Genomic DNA, 20,578 nt, shown 5'->3' with positions numbered 1-20,578 from the left:
TGCAAAACACTTATTGTATATATATATATATTTTTTTTTTTTTTCTTTCTTTTCTCATTCTTGTACTTTCTCTGTAACTGGACTTATTTGTGGGATGATGTGTTTTGACAGTGGTCTGTGGTGAAATTATATGTTTGAATACTGGTGTAGTTTAATTGTGGTGTCTTTTGTCAATTTTGGATCATTGATATTATATATATCTGTTGTTTATCAGGTGTTTGTGTGAAAATTTTTTGGAAATCTCATTTTGCACCGTTATGCTACCAAAATTTCGTCAAACTTGTACTCGATGGATTACGACACCAATTAATTAACCTTTTATTTTCTCTCATGCATGCCATGAATGCAATATCTAATGCAACCATTTTTTTTTATTCCTTTCTTTCTTTGGATTTTAACTCTTTAAAGTTTTTACATTAACCCACTCCCATTCCCTATTATAGATTCTACAGGGTCTAAACGGTATGCTATGAGTGGAGTAGAGCATCACGCTCTGATACCACCGTTGTCACACCCCGTTCACACAGAACAGAGCCAGTGATCGGGTTAACACCGGTTAACCCAAACCTGCCAGGATCATCTGATACAGTATTCCACCACAGCATACACACAACTAATAAAGTGCTCATCAATTCAGTGGAAGACTTGGTTTACCTGTGAATATTCCCATAATACTTGATACCCAAATTGTAATACAATAGTTAAGTACATGTGGGCCCGAAGGCATGATATTTACACAAAAAGAATACAATTTACATATCAAGTACTCAAAAGGAATCATCAAAAAAATAAGATTGTATAGCTCAGCTCGGTATCAAAGGTAGAGCTCAGCTCGGTATCAAAGGGTAGAGCTCAGCTTGGTATCAGAACTGTGGTCCCGCAGCACAGCGCTCGCACGAGCAATCCGTGTCGTGCTCTAACTCCTCAGGGACCCACCAATCCTCTTCAGGGAACTCAACTGTGGGACTCGACTCGTACTCTTCAGATGGATGACCTGCAAAATCATCTAAAAGAGCTGCACACGTAGGATGAGCTCACTAGCTCAGTAAGTGGAAAGAAGGACCACACAACAGTCCACACAACAAATCACAACCATATGCACTATATGCTATGCAATACATTTTAAATCACATCCACCTAAGCAACATTACTAAGTCTTTGGTTTAGTGCTACTACAACCACAGTGTGCGTATACTCCGGGTATGAGCCGCGAACTTCATCCCGCGATACGCCCATAGGGCTGTCAGAGAAGGCCCACCGTGAGTACTCAAAAAAGTAAAACATACCGACCACCGGCTCTCAACATAAAGTAAATGACAGAAATTTAAAGGTGCTGACTCCAACAATTTAAAAGTAGTACGATTGGCCCTCTTGAATATACCACTGGGGTTGCCGACTGTCCTAATGACCAGCCGGGCTTAATGTCTAACTGCCATAGTGACCCGACAACCGCGACCACTGCTTCCCCCCAAATGGTAACCCAACACCTTACCTCTTGTTGGGAAAGATCGTAGTATGGGAAGATGATAATCCTAAGCTACATGCTTCTTCTATATGACAATAGTACGATTGCATAGTGCCATCGCGTCCTATACCACGGGCCACCAATGCACTCGTTTCCAAGCCGGCTACGACATCTAGTCTATTAATGCATCATGCACAATGATGTCAACATTCATCACATAAGCATATCATCACTTGGCATTTAGAAAATAAACACAACACCCATGGCATAACAATGTGAGGATGACTAATCTACATAGCATTTACATGATGACATGGCTAGTCTAGATACAATTTAAATGAATACCAAACAATGCCTTGAAACAAGGCTAAACGTCCTCCCCCCACTTACCTGTAGTGTACAAGGACTCACGCTCGGTACGGGTGAGATCCGGTGGGAGAAGCGTAAGATTTGGTGAACCTATCATGAGTGAGCGGGGTTAGCATTTCGCCACTTTGGGATCAAAATTAACAAGATCAAATGATAAAATTGTGTTTAGAATCCTAAACAAAGGTCGCACGTCCGTTTTGGGTCCAATCGGATGAAAAAATCACGTTGGGAGCCTCTCAGGTGGGTCGGACAGCCCACCTATCTGACCCACCAGTCAGACCCACCGGTCTTGACCGGTGGGTAGACTGGCCGGCCGATTGGGACCGAGGGTCCTGCTAAGATCGGTGGGCAGCGTGGCCCACCGATTGACCCACCGGTTGGGCACGTCGGTTGGGCCCGAGGGTCCTGCCCTCTCAGGCGGGTGCCCTCAGGCGGGCCATTTGGCCCACTGGTTTGGCCCATCGGTCTCGGCGGGAAAATGCTATTTCTTCCCAAACTTCCCCCAACCTTTGGGGATTCAAATGGGGATTTTCCAAACTCATTCTTCACACATTCAAGGTCTCATAAGATGGTTCTAACCTAGATCTAGGTTAGATTTAAGGAATGGAAAGCCATCTTACCTTCTTTGCTCAAGAACTCCTTCAAAACCCCAAAATCACTTCCAATCACCAATGTTCTTGCAACCGTGGAAACCCTTCTTCAAATCCTTCAAAATCAACACATAAACCATCTATTAAACCTTAGATTCATCATCTCAATGGGGATTTACAAGGCCTCAAGAAACCCTACCCAAATCAAGGGTTTTACTTGGGTATGGTGAAAGCTTAAGGAACCCAGCCTTTACTCACCTCTAAACGTAGATCTAGTGTTGGAGATCACTCTTCTCCTCTTCTTTTCCTTCTTTTCTCTCTCCTCTTTACTCTTCTCACCAACGTCCAAGTGTCATAAATGAGAAAAGAAAAAGGAAACATAAATGCTATATATACTTCTTAAAATAACTAAGTAATCACATGGGTGGGTCACTCAGGTGGGTGGTTGTGCCCACCTGTGACCGCCCACCTGAGGGCAAAAACTTGGCCAACAAATGGGATTTTGACAGAATTCGGCCCTCAGCACGAATCTCACTCTTGGCATAAGATGTAATATACGTATGCACCTTAATATACGGCTACATACCAACTTTATCCGTACATGGCCTTATGATAGGTGCATGTACACGGCTTGGGTACTCCCGTCCCTTCTGGCACTGGCTCGGACTTGTCGGGCCAGCCGGTGTTTAAGGTCACCCTTGCCATCATGGTCCATAAGGAACTCACGTTAACCCTCTCCGGTTCAGGTCCTACATGGTTAAACCGAGTCAACCCTGTAATCAGACCGCGTTTAAGAAGTAGGGTATTACACTCTATCTGGTGGTAGCTGGGTTAGATCATCTGGAAAGACATCAGGGAATTCCTTGACTAATTCTTGAAACTACATCTAGTACTAATGTAAGGTAGCCCTGGCATCCCTCTTCTAATAATTTCACCACCTGCAATGCAAAGATGATAGTCTTTCTAGGTCGCTTTGACCTTTCAACTGGATATACAAGCTCTACTCCTTCGTCATCCTTCATCTTAACTTGTTTCTCTGCACACATTACCTTTGCTTGATGAGCTGACAACCAATCCATGCCCATAACGATGTCAAAAATCTGTATATTAAATTTGAGAAGCTGGGCATCTAGCTTCTTTCCATTAATCAACTGAACATGGCCCACACACTTCTTTCAACTGTTCCACCGTGCCTGTAGGTGTGCTTACCACTAACTTGCATTAATTAAAAAGCAGTATGATTGGCCCACTTATTATATCACTAAAGTTGCTGACCGTCCTATTGATTGGTTGGACGTACTTCTAACCACCACCGTTGGTACACAACCTTTGGGCTTCCCCCAGTGATATATCCAACACCTAAAACCCTACTGGGAAGGGTCGTAGCACAAGGATATGTCATTCCTAATCGTATGCTCCTATATGAGATAGTATGACTATATAGTGCCATCAGGTCTCATTCCTCAAGCCACCAATGCATTCGTGTCCAAGCAGACTAGGCATCTAGTCTATCAATGCATTATATTCAATGGTTTAAGGTCATCCATCTCACCACTCAATCAAGAATAAGCATTTAACAATTAAAGATATCAGCATATCAATTTATAAATGAGTTCATAATACACACATCAATGCATGCAAATGGCATTCAAGAATGACTAGGCTACACACAATAATAAAAAGATGATATGGCTAGTCTACAATAATAGTAGAATCATGCAAAACTCTCCAAAAATAAAGTCAGTGTCCTATTCCCACTTACCTAATTGTGTACAATGATCACCCCCTAGTACGAGGAAGATCTGACATGTGATGATGCGAGTTTCTAGTTAAACCTATCATAGAAGAGGTCGAGTTTAGTATATCTCCACTTTAGGTTCACAACCAATGGAATTCGATAATCCCAACACATTTAGAATCACCATAGGAGGTTGCCTGAGAAATTTGGGCCCAATCGGAACCTGAAGAATCAAACTGGTAGGTCAATCGACAGGCAAGGTACCAATCAGTCCTTGGCCGCTGCTTAACCCAGGGGCCTTATAAGGACCAGTGGGCCAGTTGCCCACAGGTCCCCGCTTGCCTAGAGCAGTGGGCCAAGTGCCCATCGATTTTGCTTATCGGTCGAGCCAGCATCCCATCTAAGATAGGCAGGCTCCAGAATGGTGGGTCCGACCATTTCTAGGCACCCACCACTCATAATCGAAATTTTACTGTTTACTCTCATTCTTTATCCCAGCTTTGGGAAACTACCACAGGTCGATTTGATCGCATCTTTCATAAATCTAAAGTTCCATATCATGATTCCAACATAGATCTAGGATCAATTTAAAGTTCTAAGCTTGGGTTTTACCTCTTTGCTTAAGGATACTTCAAAAACCTCAAGTCTCCTCTCCAGCTCAAGAGATCAACAAATGCTTCTCAAATCTTGAAATTTCTTCCTCTAAAACTTTCATAAACAACATATAGGTCTTTCATTAAACCTTAGATTCATTATCTCAAGTGGGATTAACAAGAGCTAAGAGATTCCTACCCAAATCGGAGGATTTCACTTAGGGTTTCTTGGGGGTTTAAGGAATACAGACTTTACTCACCTCAAATTATAGATCTCGAGATGAGGATCAATAATCCAGTGTCAAAATCGAAAGTTTCAACCCCGGCGTCACACAATGATCATCTTCTTCCCCTTTTTCTTCCTCCTTCCCTTCTCTTTCTTCTCTTTCTCTCTTTTTTTTACTTTTCTCACCGACCGTGTAAAACAATAAATGAGGAGAAAGAAAGGTAATAAATGATATTTATACTTGGGTCAAAATATCTAATGACCAAGGTGATAGGTCACACTCGTGGGTCCAACCCACCTATGGTCAACCACCAATTGGCCAAAACTTTAGCCAAAACATTGGGGTTTTCGATGGGGCTCGGCCACCGACACGTATTTCATTCTCGGTAATTGATTAACGTGCGTTACATAGAATATGGCCACATACCTTTATTGTGCATACATGGTCCGGTGATACGAGCAAGTGAATGGGTAGGGCACACGGACTTCATTAGACAATAACTCCAACTCATCTGGCCAACCTGAGTTTAGGGTCACCCTTGCCATCATGTTCCATAAGGTACTTGCCATGGCTCGCTCAGGTTCAGGTCCTGCAAAACCAAACCGGACCAACTAGGAAATTAGGCAAGATTTAGAAAGTAGGGTATCACATCATCCAGGAGGAAAGAAAGACCGACCCAACCTGGTCTAGAAGAAGCCTCATCCATGAAGGAAAGAAAGTTCGATAAAACCTATTTGGAAAAAGACCTCTTCTGCCAGGAAAGAAGGACCAATCGGCCTAATCGCCAAGAGACCTCTTTCACGAGAAAAGTAAAAGCCAACCCCAATGGTCAGCAAAAGAAGAGCTCTTCTATGAGGAAAGAAGGGCCAGCCTGACGTGGTCGGCAAAAAAGACCTCTTCCATGAGGAAAGGAAGGGCCAACCCCAAATGATCGGTAAAAGAAGACCTCATCCATGATGAATAAAAGATCGACCCAACCTGGTCGGCAAGGGAAGGCCTCATCCATGAGGAAAGAAGGGTCGACCCAACCAAGTTAGTAAAAGACCCATTTTGCGATAAAGGAAGGGCTGACCCCAATGGTCGGCAAGAGAAGATCTCATTCGTGAGGAATGAAACATCGACCCAACCTAGTCAGTAACAGACCTCATCTGTGAGAAAAGAGAGACCAACCCAACCTAGTCAGCATGAGACCTCTTCCATAAGGAGAGAAGGGCCGACCCAATGGTCGGTCAGAAAGAACCTCATTACTAAGGAAAGAAGGGCCGACCAGACTAGGTCCACAAGTGACTTCTTTCGTGAGGAAAGGAAGGGATGACCCCAATGGTTGATAAAAGAAGATCTCATCTGTGAGGAAAGGACCGATCTAACGTGATCAGCAAGAGAAGACCTCATCCATAAGGAAAGAATTGTTGACCCAATATAGTCAGAAAATACCTCTTCCACGAGGAAAGGAAGGGCCTACCCTAATTGGTCGGCAAGAGAAGACCTCATCCATAAGGAATAAAAGACCGACCCAACATGGTCGGCAAGAGACCTCATCTATAATGAAATAAAGACTGACCTAACCTAGTCGGAAAGAGACCTCTTTCACTAGGAGAGAAGGGCCGACCCTAATGGTGGGTAAGAAAGAACCTCAATCGCAAGGAAAGAAGGGTTGACCCAACCTTATCAGCAAGAGACAACTTTCGCAAGGAAAGGAAGAGTCGACCCCAATGATCTGCAAAAGAAGATGTCATCAGTGAGGAAAGGAAGACCAACGAAACCTGGTCAGCAAGAGACATCTTATGCGAGGAAAGGACTGACCCAAAAAGAAGGGAAAAAAAAAGAGAATCAACTAGTCGAACAGAATAACTACTCAAACTAATAATTGAGCAAAAAAGATGAGCATAAAGATGGTTAATCATCTAATGGATGAATGAACACAAGCACATACTTACAAAAGGTTGGAGAAAGATTTTAAGTAAATTGACACTCCTTTAAACTCGTTTTTTTTTTCTGACCAAATAATACAATTACGCAAAAGGAAAGAATGTAAAATGGGGAGGAGAGGTGGAAAGTCTCACAACAAACCAGCTAATATAATAGCATGCAAGCAAAAGAGGGATACAACAAAGCTAAGAGAGATTAAAGCAAACCTACGAAGACTACATGGAACAGAAAAACACTTCAATTTAAGTGTGATTATCAAGTTCAAATTAGTAGTGCATAACTAAGCTAAGAAAGTTGATAGTTTAGATCATGAAAATAAATATGTGGAGAAAGAGCAAATTAAAAATCATAATAAACAACAAATTCTTTGGACCATCAGCCAGCCACAACCTAAAAACAACCTCTATTTCAGAGAAAATAAGAAACACTGCATATCTCCAAGTACATGCTCTACAAAATCTTATGCTAACAAGAAGAGAGGTCTTACTGAACAATAGAGATGTCACTTAGACAGTTCCTTTCTAGAAATTAAAAGGTGTCAACTTCGGAATATACCTACAAAGATATCATTTAGACAGTGCCTTTATTTAAAGACTTAAGCAGTTCTAACATACCTCTTGATGGGAATAGAAAAGAATTCCATCACGGCATTCACCAACTACAATCCTTGTAAATTGGGTGGTTAAACATGTTAATTATGGTTATGGCAGTTCAGATAGGGTAGTGGATGGCACTGAAGAAATTCTATACAACATAATTAGAACTAAAAGGCAGTTCTGTTTTAAAAGGATATGGGAACCACACAAATCATAATTCCACCTTTCTCTTCCTCAACCTGTCCGTTGAACAATGTGGTAAGGGGTCTTCCCCCAACAACAACAACAATGTCAGCATTCAGTACCCTCCCATACTTCAGTTTCACAGCCTTCACCTGAACAAAGAGGCAATTTGACCATAAGAGACACTTTCCGACTAATGCAGATTAACATTTATTGTCACATCTGACTAGGAACTTACCTCCCCATTTGCATTTGTATAAAACCCAACTGCAACTGTTCCCTGAATAATTTTGACACCTTTTTTGGCATAATAACCCTCATAGAAAGCAGTTATAGCGGCAGTGAAGAGCTAAGGCACTGCAAGAACATATTACAAGAAATAATTACCAATTCTAAGAGCCATTTTATGGATCCCAACAAAGGCATGCAGAAGTTTTTCACTTTCTGTTTCAAATAATTTTTGACTTTCCACATTAGTCTCAATCTAAATCTTAGAATACTAGAATTCCATAAGAGAAGTTAAAATGGCAGTCTTACTACACCATTCAGGATACACCATAGTAACATCAAAATTGTTAATCTTCATTTCAACATTAAGCTCTAGACCAATGTATCCCCCTCCAACAAGATCAGCCTTACCTTCCTTCTTTGCCTTAATTGCTTCTATAAGCTTGTTGGCATCATCAATTTTTCACATAGAAGATGTTCTTTGCATCAGCTCCTTGAACACTAAAGTCAGACAACCGAAAGACCTACAAAAGAGAAGGCATGAAACAAATTGCATGGAGGGAGAGGGAAACAAAATAAACAGAAAAATCAAGTCCGTTTGGTAGTAAGAACTATTTGTTTTCATATAACAAACAACTTGAAAAATAAAAAGAGGAAATACAACCACGATTTATCAGATAATTGGTACATACTATAGAGCCAACTACAATTATCAAAATGTCATAATTATAGGTTGCTCCAGATGCACTAGTAAGAGTCTTCGAAGATATAACTTCTTTCACAATTTTAATGCTAAGGATCAACTCTATGTCTGCTACAAGTGTTAACAGAAAAGCATAAATCATGAAACTTTACTACCGAAAATCTTTCAAATATTTATATGAATAATTATATACATCCAAGAGAAAACATATAACATTTCAAAAATATATGGTAGGAAAGTAAGCATCACCTTTCTCAATGTAGAAATGCAATTGTAGGAAATCAAATCTCCAACTTATAAGGGAATGTATGTTTTCTGGGCACACTCTCTAATTTGTCAATCACTCCATCCATTTTCCTTGTAATTCCCACAAAGAAATTTATGCTAACAAAATATAGTTAACAGATTTCACATCATTCTTACAAAGATAACACCTGTAAGGGGCTGCCACCACTTACTCCTCATACAATCAATATTCTATCTCAACCATAGAAATCAAGTAATCATTAATCATAAAAATGGGACAAACATATTAAAAATGGGACAACCACCAACCAGAGTACACAGATAGGAATACAGTCAATCTTAACCATAGAAATCAAGTAATCATTAATCATTAATCAAGGAGGAAGGTAGCCCGCAACAATGTTGCCGCCCATCATCATGGGAGGTTAGAGATAGGATTGAACCAAGCATTGGCTAGGACAAAAGGGCACTCGCCTTTCATACAACACCAGTTTCGACAAACTTTCTGGCACTGGTTTCTTCCCCGAGGGGGTCAAGAGTATGTTGGACTGGTTCATAGGGTATTGTAGCTTCCATTTGCAGCATACCAGAAGTTCATCATTGCCGAGATAGAGAGGCCTTAACAATTGGGAAAGGGGGTCTACTGCCCAAGAAATGGCCAATGAGACATTTGCTCCATTTTTTAATTTCAGAATCAAGCATTCCATCATGGCAGTAGCTCAAGAGGGAATCATTAAGGAGGGTGGGTTTGATGAACAACAAAGGTAGGCCAACATAGGAAGGGTGAGTGCTAGGAGTGGCTACAGATTTCCAAGATTCTGGGGGGTATAAGTAGGGGACAATAGAGGAGGACTGGAGAAGGAGGAAGGAGAAATAGGAGCGGTAGAAGTGGAGGGTACAGCAGCAGGAGAGGAGAGGCCAGAGGAGGACGGAGGGGGACGGTAGGAGGATCCGAGGATGGAAACACCCAAAGGAGAAGGGACATGGGACGCTTAGGGGAGGGAGGAGGGAGAGATCTTCTTTCAAGGAAACAAATATGTGTATCTCAACTTAAGTATACTACTTGCACACACAAATGATATGATTAGAAAAGACAAAAAAAAAATAATAAATAAAATACACCTATGTGACCGCCTAGCCACCAAGGCACGACCAGGACAATAAGGCACTCACCTTATGACAATGATAAGTCGAACAACTGCTCAAACGCCTAAGCGACGCCTTAACAACTAACGTTTATAAAAATACAGATATCATGTGCACATTTAGTGCTAATTTCTTAATTATCAACGTCCAATTCCAAAATTAACTTCTGCAACAAGAAGAATGGGCTTGTTGATCAATTTATGGTATAAAATTTACTATTTTTCTTTTATGTTTAGCATTGACAAACACAACTTATGGAAACAAAGTTCACCTAGAAAACATTATTACTAAACCCACTGGAAATTTTTTTCTTTTTTTTTTTTTGGTGAAACCCACTTGAAAATTGGAACCCAACAATCTGTTTACTAAATCACCTTTGTATATCCAATATTCCATGCGAACCCATGAGCCCATAGAAGCTGCACTAGTTTGCTTCTAGTGAGGTTTAATAAGGATCATCATTTATTGGTACGCGTGACAATCTACTAGAATAAATAATATTAAGATCTTCACATGCCTGATGTGTAAATATTGTTAATCCTATATTAGTCTCCTATATAGTAACACCGCTAATAATAATAATAGTTTAAATAGCTTTCTGACCATATTAATTATGACAATAACAGCTAGAATTTATAAAGAACTATAGCATATCGATAAACTTTTTAGCAACAGACAACAGGCAATGGAAGATACCTCAATTACATCAAATTCCCAATAAGCTTCAACCAACTATAACCTTTTCCATGGTCAAAAGTAAAAACGGAAATAGTTTGCAGAATGGTTCCAAGAGATTCAAGTCAATGTACTTTTGCACGAGGTAGAAGACTCAATACGACTCACGTCTACCCTGCAACCAGCAGATTTTCAGAAAAAGTAGTGAAATAGGTAATACAACTACTTGTATAGTTTATGTCCATATTATAGTATCACTACATAGTCACTTTTGTTTCTATTTTGTTATATAGTAGTTCCTTAGTTTCTATTTATTAGCTACTTGTTGTACAAGGACCCATTACCAAATGTGTGGACCTTTCTTTTAGTAGTTTCAATTTTTATTAGTTTCATTTGAAGGGAGTGGTGGAAGCATTGTGCACTATATTGCTCTTCCAATGTAAGAGCCATAAACGATTTTAACTGAAGTTTAATGGAATTGGCTATTGTACCTTTGTTGTCTTGCTGCTTATTGTGAGAATCAGTATTGAGGTAAGAGATGCCTGGGGTTCGTGAGATACTGACCAAAGCCGTAGGTGAGAGGCATTGGTTATATCCCTGTCTTCTTCTCTTGTTTCTATTTCATGTTCTCAGCAACTTTAGGCCTATCGAGGCTGTCCACTTGTAGCTATGACCATAGTTTGTTGTGCTGTTGGAGAAGGAACTGTTGGTGATACAAAATGTTCCTGGAGCCATTACTATTACATCCTACACCCTGTGCTTACAAGCTATTGGCTGTATTTTCCTTCTGAATATGTATGATATTGATACACTTGATTGGAACATCAGATCCTTGTGATCTTTGGAAGTGTTGACATATATTCCAGGGCCTTCCTTCAATCTGAATTAAGGCTTCATCTATTGATCCCATCAATAGTAATAGTAAGCTTTTTTTTTTGTAAGAAACTCTTTTTATTTTCTAGTCTAGTCTATATTAGCCTTCAATTAGCTAAGATATTTGGACGTCTATCTCCATTGACCAGGTCCCATGACATCCTTGGTATAGATCTTCTCAATAGAATTTTAGTTCTTGGATATTGTTAAATCTATTTCAAACTTTTTATTTTATTCCACCTATTACAGCCATTCATCCAACCCTTGGATCATTGATGTAGATGGCCTGATTAGCAAAATTAAGGAGGGCTAGCAATTACCAGCCAATTGATCCCAGCAGTCCAGCCTTCTACCAATTTCAGTTTGAGTGTTGTTTTGTATTATTTAGGTGACAATCAGCAAGCAAGAGGAAATATTCTAAAAGATATAAAATCCCTGCTACCAATCTTAGCATTGGGCTGTTATTTTGTCTTATTGTGAAGCTTGATCAGCAAGGATACAATTGGAGGAAGAAAATTAGAAAGTCATTAAAAATAGGATTTTATTCTCTTAGTGAGAAACTAGTTTTCAAATAGGATCAGTTTCTGTTTTCCCTACTAGTTTCCTTTTTGTAATAGTTTCTTATATTATTTGTTTCCATTAAGAGAAGTAATTGTTGCCTTTTTGAAAAAGATTTTGACAAATGAAAATTGAACAATTTCTTCTATGGTTGGAAGGGTTGACTGAGGGGTGAGAGGCCTAATCCACATCATTCTTCTTCTACCCCTTCTTATCCTTCCATAAGTTTTTGTTCTTCTCTTTTATTTCTTTAATTTTCTATAGGTTAATTGATCTGCTCAAAGAATATCAAGATGCCTTTTACTAATAACCAAGAGCTACTACTGGTGTTGTTCTATTCATATCCTGGGACAGCCACTGGAGGAGAATTTCCAGGCAAAACTCAAGGACCCATATCTTCTTAACTAGTGGGAATTTTCTGCTAATATTTCGAGGACCAAACCACCTTCCCCAAGACTCCCACCCAATGGAGGTATAAAAATATCAGAGCCTTGTTGTGTGCTCAAAGAAATATCTCTTACTTTGACCTAAATGAATGATTCTTCTAAGTGAGAACCCTACAGTATTATATGGCTCAAGTTTGAAACTGGTTCAGTCGAAGCACCACCGCTCACCATCAATAAAGACGCTATTCCCATGAGTTGTGTATCCCCAACCCTTTGCCCCCACCCAACTCTCACATAGCCCAGCTCCATCTCCACATCGAACCCTCTCCGTTTGTACACTTGGCCTATCCCCAACCTCACTAACCTCCTCACTAACCTCTTCAGATCCAGCCTCTTGGGTCCAAATGGGGACTTACCCATTCCTCTCCCCTTTTTTCCCTCATCCCTCATCCCTCATCCCATCCCTATTCAACTGATCCCCTCCATCCTCCCATTTTCCCCCTTCAGCCCCTCGTGGTTCCCATTCATGTCTATTGTTGGTGTGACAGTAGCTCCCTTCCCAACCCCAAGTAGAGGCCTTATGAAGTCTATTCGTTGCCCAATAATGAGAAATTTTCCCTCTAAGGTATGGAAATTTGTAACCATGTTCTCTATTGAGACATGATTTGGTGAGACTTTTGCTTTGAGGTTCCTCCTCCCCTGGGTTGTACAATTTCTTTCAGGTTGGGCCTAGTTTCTATGTTGTGGTCATTCTTTTTCCTTCTATTTTTAGCTTGTTATTTTTGGTTGGGGCTTGTCCCCTTCATTTTGGCTGGGCCTTGTCTCCCCCTTTGTAGAGGCAAGGACTTGTATTTTGCTTGTTCCCTCCTCCCCAAGTTTGATAATTGTAACCTAGCTAATATCATATAGGAAAATATTCACCAAAAGTAAATAATATAAGGAAAAACCTCGAGCTTCTGTAGAGGCTACAATTAGTTATAATACTTGAACTTGTAAGAATTTTAGGGATTTTGAAAGTTTCCCTTTTTCTCTTATACAAGGGGAATTTTTTTTTTTTTTTGGGTGGGGAGTTCGTCAACCACCTCTTTTTTTTTTTTGGCTCTTTTATCCAATAGAATAATTTTTCACTAATAGAAAATGGATTTCTAATTTTCAGTTCCTCTAGTATGTCACGAGTAGATAGTACGAAGAATAACATAATTAATAATGGTTACAGAGGATAAAACTTTTCTTCTAAGCCATAAGCTTTCAGATAGCTAGACCTCTATAATTTTTCTTAGACCAAGACTCCCTCATCTTTTGGAAGACAAACAAAAGCCTAGCTGAAGAAATCTAGAAGCTTCAAATCCTTTCTAGAGAAAGGCACACATAAGGGATTCCTTAGTGGTGGTCCGAGGTAACTTAAAAATACTAGACCAATAGATATAAAAGGATTGAAGGACAAATCTTATCAATTTTAAGCGATCAGCATAAGAAAGAAGCTTGCCCTTCTAGAGTTGGAGCCTCTTTCGCATGAGATCTAAAATATGTAGAGTCAAATGGCTCAAGCTAGGCGATTCCAGCACTAGTTATATCATAACCCATATGAGTAAGAACCATTGCCAACTCCATTTCCATTCTCGTTGCTAGAAACAACTCCCCCTTTTTAAGGGCAGAAGATATCAAGAGAGAAGTTGTGGACTAATTTATGAAGATATTCAGACCTTCTCCCCTCCCCCTAAGTGCCTTCTCAACAATTCCATCCCCCAATCCTTTCATGGATCCCTTCAGACTCTCCCCCTCTAAGGAAGAGATTCTTTCTACCATCCACTGTCATAAGGCTAGTAGAGCCCTTGGTCAAGATAGCTTTAATATGGGTTTCTTCTCCTTAACCTAGAGCAACATCAAAGGTGACCTCGTCAAACCTTTGCTTAGTTTTTTCTATAGTCTCATTCAGATGAAAGAGGTTGTTGATCACACTTTACTTTATTTCTAAGAAAAAAGGAGCTTGAAACATGCTTTATAAGTTCATTAGGAAAATCCTTTCTAATAGGCTGAAATGGTGGTTGACTTAGTGATAACCAATCTGCATTTAACCTAGGTAAAAGCACATTTCAAATAAGATCTTACTGAATCCTTTGAATTTATGCTAGGTAGATCCACACTAGAGGGTACCTACCTATTGAGGAGGCTCATGGAAAGTTATAGAGCTTACAAGAAAGATCTCCACATGGCCCTTCTTGACCTAGGAAAAGCATACGAAAGAGTTCCTAAAGATCTAATATGGGATGTGCTAGTAAAGAAAGAGGTGTCGAGTATGTATTTGGTGATAATTATGGACATGTATGAGGGTGTGGTGAGTATCGTGAGATCTATAGGAGGTCAAGGCACAGAATTCCCAATTACAATTAGGCTACATCAAGGGTCAGCCTTAAGCCCCTATCTATTTTCTCTTATCATGGATGAGCTATCCAAAGCCATTCTGGATGAGGTCCTCTGGTGTATGCTCTTTGCCAATGACATCGTTGTAGTGGATGAGACTAAAGCATGGATCAGCACTAAGTTGGAGTTATGGAGATCTACCTTGGAAATAAGATGTTTTAAGATTAGTAGATCGAAGACGGGGTACATAAGGTGTAATTTTAGTCACTTTACGATAGATAATGAAAGGATGAAAATCGAGGAGACAGAAATTCCATAAAGTGACTACTTTAGATATCTTAGGTCAACTATAAGTAAAGAAGGTGAAATAGAGGATGATATTTTCAAAGAATTAAGGTGGGATGGATAAAGTGGAGAGAGGTTTCTGGAGTGTTGTGACCAGTGAGTCCCCTTAAAGCTTAAGAAAAAATTCTATAGAACTGTTATTTTCCCAGCCATGATATATGGGGTGGAATGTTGTGTTACACCCGTGCCCTGAGTCTGTCTAATTTGAACTGTTGTGATAGGTCTCGAACTAGAGATCAAAATCACAACTGGGTTTTGATTCACGGCTGGACATTGTCAAAGGGGAAGAGATGACCCCAAGTGTTCGTGCATCACATGCTAGTCTAACTGGAGGGGATTTGTACCTTCTGACCCCAGACAGTAAGTGATCCGACTCCTCACATATGAATCCCGGCACTTACCAAAGTTATCGAAAGACCATGAGCATGGCCGAGGGCAACCACCCATGCAAGACCAATTGTAGGACAACAAGTAGTCTTGACCACAGGAAATAAGCCATTGAATCCACTGGGGCTGAATCTGATGGGTAATTTTCGGTGAGCCTAACAGGCTGCTGTTAAGGTTTCAATGCCCGTGGGTCCCGCCACTCGCATCGTAGATAGTCTCGGATAATCCCAAATCATCCTTCACACTTTCCTCATGTCATGAGCATTTCACAGACCTAAGTAGTCGGGTTCACATGCTTCGAAAGTTGTATTAACCCAATTGGTACGAATAGGGTCCAACCAAATGGACCCTAGGTCCACTTTAACTCATAAGTTAGAAATAAGGAATTCATTTCCTCATTTATTCTTTGTCAAAAATGTAAGAAAGGAGAGGAAGGAAGTAAAGAGGAAGAAGAAGAAGGGGGAAAGGGTTTACCTTGGTGCTGGTTGCCGCCTAGTTGCCAGAATCGCTGTCGGAGGTAAGTACAACCTCCCATACAACTCTCTCTCTTCATGTTGACCTAGATTAAGCTCAGTTTGCATGGAATCTTAGTGTACAAACCATGTTGAGAATGCATGTTCCACCTCCCTGGTGCAGTTGCTGAGCTTAAACCAAGCCCGATGAGTTCCGACAACAAGTAGTGCTAAATGACCAACTAGAGTTTCGATCGTTCGATCGACATATCTCCCAAACGGCTTCATGGAATTGGGATTTTATTGGCTTAGAATGATGCTAGGACCATTCCCTACAAACTCCATGGAACAAATCCTGGCGATCAGGCCCGAGCTAGAAAGCCCCAAAATGGCTGGACACTTTTGTACCACCACCGAAAGCAAGCCACTGGATCCACTGGGACTGCTTCCAATGGGTTATTTTCAGTGAACCACAGAGGCTTATGAGCTCTCTGTCATCGCCACCAGAAACAACCCTGATATTTCTAGTGGGAATGCACTGTTTTTTATGGTTGTTTTCGGTGACACTACTATCACTGAGAGACGTTGTCTGTACCTTTTGGGGTTGACCCAAGTGGGCCTCTCCTGACCTTTTTGATACATACTACTATACGATTGCCCTTTTGTCTAGGATAGTGACGTGCATGAGTCCCGAGATCAAAACCAAGTGGATTGATCGGTGGCCTTATCTAAACCCTGATACAAGCAGAGAACAAGAAGGTGAGGGATGGTTGCTTTTGGTTTTGAGAATGTTTATTTATTTAAAATTACTCACATGTGTAAGATTATACATGATCATTTTTAACTGTTTAATTATGATAATGGTATGCTATGACATGGTACATTTGTTACAATTATGATATGAATTGTTATAGAAATGTATGGCGGCATCCGGTGTGGCCGAGGTGGTACCGGTACCGTGATCATCGTGTGTTTGGTTATATGTATGAGACAAAATTCGATGTGGTTGAGGTGGTACTAGTGCCGTGATTATCGTATATATGTTGCATTCATGTATTAATTATGTGCATTAGAGTTAGTTGTAGTCACAGGTAACACTTTGTGGCTGAGGTCTCACTGGTATCATGTACCCTGAGACTGCATTTGAAAATAGATATGCTTCGTAGCCGAAGATTGGTACCGGGTTGCGTAGTCCATACTCAACTGTTATATGCATGCTAGATTAGGTAAACGGTCTTGGGTTTCACTTTGTGGCCGATGTGTTATCAGTATCGTGTACTCGTGACTGTATTTGGAGATGGATTACACTTTGTGGCCAAGGTCTTGCCGGTATCGTGTAATTCATACTAACTGTATCATTATGAAGGCATGTAGCATATATGTGGTTAGGTATCACTCCCTATGTTACGAATGCCACACCCACGGTACAATGTGATTATTACTGGAGGCAGGAACTATCCGGCGTGGCCGATGTGTTACCGTTGCCATGACTGCTAGGAGGGGGTTATCAGGGGTTTGCTGGGTGACCCATGGACACATACGAGGACCGGCAGGCTTCTATTCATGGCTATGGTTTGTATCCTTGCGTAGTCAATGGCAGTTCCGAGATGAAGGATACAGCCTAATGCGTTGTAGTAGCATTTTACCAGACTTAGTTTGTATTGTTAGGTGGATAATAAAACATATGAATTGCATCATGAGCATCAGGGACTATGTGTTTAATTTCCGCCATCATACATCATAAATTTTTATTGTGAATGTCTTATTGGATGTGCTTGAACCCCATCCCTCACTGAGCGAGTTGGAAAGCTCACCCTACGTATACACGTTTTTTGGATAATGATGCAGGTACGATCATGCCTGTGGCTAGTGACTCTTTTTCCTCCAAACTTAAGTACAGAGTGAGTGACTGGTGGATGTCGGATGCATGGCTAGGACTGTGCTTGTGACTTTTGTGCACACATAGCCATGAGGTGTTCGACGTATTTTTGATTTTGTTGATACAGGTCTGTGAATATTATGTTTTAAACTTGATATATGTAAGTCTTGAAGGATTGTAAACAGAATAACTTGGTTGTTGATATCATATTTATCATTAGATAATTTCCCCATTTATTTCTGATGATTCCGCTATTATACTCTGATTCAGCTACTTATGGTTGGTTTGTGATGTGAGATTGTGAAATGCTAAGGTACTGCTATCAAAGATCCTGGTAGATTCGTAAGACAGGTATGTGTCTTACTCACACCACCGGTATTCCTAATGGTAAGTTGGGTCTACTAGAAGTGGGGTGTGATATGTTGGGCAGTTAAGAAGTGTCAAATAAAGAAGTTAAGTGAAGCTAAGATGAGGATGTTAAGATGCATATAAAGCAAAAGTATGAAGAATAAAGTAATAAATGAGCATATTAGAGCTGATTTGGGAGTTTCACTGATCAACGAAAAGCTTTGTGAAATTCATCTGAGGTGGTATGGCCATGTCCAAAGGAGTTTTGATGACGCCTTAGTAAGGAGGAGTGATCTTATACAATTAGAAGGAGGTAAAAGAGCTAAAGGCAAGCCAAAAATGACTATAGGCAAAGTGGTGAAGAATGACTTGCACAGGCTAGGACTTGTCCCAAGTATGACTTTGGTTAGTTCCTATTAGAGGGCTAAGATCCACATAGCCAACCCCACTTAGCTAAGATCTCCTGACTTTTTGGGCAGTTACCCTATTTCCTCTAACGTTCATCCCTTTTTTTTTTTTTAATCCATGTAGCTCACCCCATTAAGTTGGATTGGGCTGAATTTTTTTTGTTGTTGTTGTTGTTGTACAAACACCTCTTCATTGCAAACCAATCTGATTATACAGAGCCTTGACCTTGTAAATGTGTTCTCATCCATAAATACAATAATTATCTTCCACTATCATCCCAATCAAAACTCATTATTAATTCTGTTCAATTACCTTTCAATGACTTAAAAGGACCGTGGCATTGGTAAAATGCTTCTGGGAATTCCATTCACCCATAAAGATAGGTGACAACTTTTTGCATTTTAATATCCATGGTCATTAGATCTGATATGAACATTAATACAGCCTAAGAATGATATTTTCTTTTGTTTACATTCATCCAAACATGTATGTGAAAGCACCTTTCCAAAATGTTACTGAGAGAATAATTGACCACATAACATAAAATTTAAAGGAAGTGGCAAGGGAAACAAGCATAATATAGATGAATATACCAACATTTTTATACCAGATTTTGGATAAACAAATGCATGCATTGATCTTTAACACAATTATTGTTTGTTTTGCAAAAGATTTGGTAGCCACAAGCCAACCAGTGATGATTGATTTATTTCATTATAAGTCAACCATTGGACAAATGATATTAAGTGCGGCAAAGAAATAAATAAAAATAGATAAAAATAGTTAGCTATCAAATTAATAAAAATTCAAAAAGAAAACATTCTATAGACTCTTGCCACAAGTGGAATCTTATCAGGCCATTTGGAGCTAGTCATTTTAATTTCACTCAACCTAAATCATCAAAAGGTGCATTTTAGAAATGATATAATCTGAAAGAGCATACCAAGTCTTGTTGTTGGTTCCATAAATTATTTTAAAGTTTGATGCCATGTCCAGCTATGTGTAAAGGTCACTCTCAACCGCAGAGATATGCCATACCTGTGACACAAATAAGACAGATGATTATAAGATTCTGGGAATACTAAGAAAGAGGCTTCCATTTGGTTTTGAGGATAGAGAGCTTTTCATCCTTCTTGCATTCTGAGGCTCTTTTGACAGATCAAAATTCATCCCTTAATCCTTAATTATTAGATGCACCTCATAACCACTCTACCATCACTTTTTTCTCGCGACAACTGCCTTGAAACTATCCAGTACCTGTAAAGCTTAATCTAGACAAAAAGGATGAAGATAATGGTAAGGTAAGTGAATAAGATATGAATAAAAATGATAAATTATGATTCTGAATGGAAAAGGTGAAAAGAATGGTCAAGAAAAATCCATGGAAGGAAGGCTAAGAAAAAAGAGCACAACTGAAATAATTCCAGTTTGATGTTCTCCAATCGGGTTTCCATCATAGAGATTCAAAACCTGAAGAGTCTTCTTCTCTTTGCCAGAGCTAGAGTAGCGTGATATGACCAGAGCTCTGTGAAGATTTCATTAATGGGTTCTATTGGATTGCAGAAATGGTGGCCATAGTAGACTGAAGCTTCTGTTGATGCTTCTTCAGATTCTGACATTAATATCTCAAGGGCCAAGTAAGATTTTTGACTTTAAAATGAAGCAGATAAAAAATGCAACAAGATAAAATTAAATGTACAATCTGTGTTCTACGCAATGAAATGAATGAGTGGACAGTGTCATATGTAATTTTGGAATTTACCGAAGCTTCGTATGAGAAAGAAAGCCTAGGTATTGTAGAGACCGTAAGATGAGAAAGACAACCTGAGATTCCATCACAAAGCGTATGAAGGGTTTTTAATTCAGAACATTTGTCTCTCTAACAGTTATATT

General features: G+C 39.8%; 1 long non-coding RNA gene across 3 annotated transcripts; it reads right to left on the bottom strand.

Annotated features, from left to right (window-relative positions):
• Positions 1–7,374: 7,374 nt before the first annotated feature.
• LOC122062983 lies at positions 7,375–20,529 on the bottom strand. 3 transcript variants are annotated; one of them, XR_006135171.1, is made up of 5 exons: positions 20,448–20,529; positions 19,629–19,956; positions 8,330–8,442; positions 7,929–8,047; positions 7,375–7,842 (listed from the first exon to the last, which is right to left on the bottom strand). It is a non-coding gene; the product is annotated as an uncharacterized LOC122062983 (long non-coding RNA). The 3 variants fall into 3 exon arrangements; XR_006135170.1 differs by lacking the exon at positions 20,448–20,529 and adding an exon at positions 10,710–10,863 and having other exon boundaries at positions 19,629–20,441; XR_006135169.1 differs by lacking the exon at positions 20,448–20,529 and having other exon boundaries at positions 19,629–20,437.
• Between the last annotated feature and the right edge of the window lie 49 nt (positions 20,530–20,578).

Source organism: Macadamia integrifolia, unplaced genomic scaffold (genome assembly GCF_013358625.1).
Source record: "Macadamia integrifolia cultivar HAES 741 unplaced genomic scaffold, SCU_Mint_v3 scaffold1173, whole genome shotgun sequence".
Classification (NCBI taxonomy): domain Eukaryota; kingdom Viridiplantae; phylum Streptophyta; class Magnoliopsida; order Proteales; family Proteaceae; genus Macadamia; species Macadamia integrifolia.
Note: the sequence above shows the minus strand (reverse complement) of the source record. Positions and strands in the feature narration are given on the sequence as shown.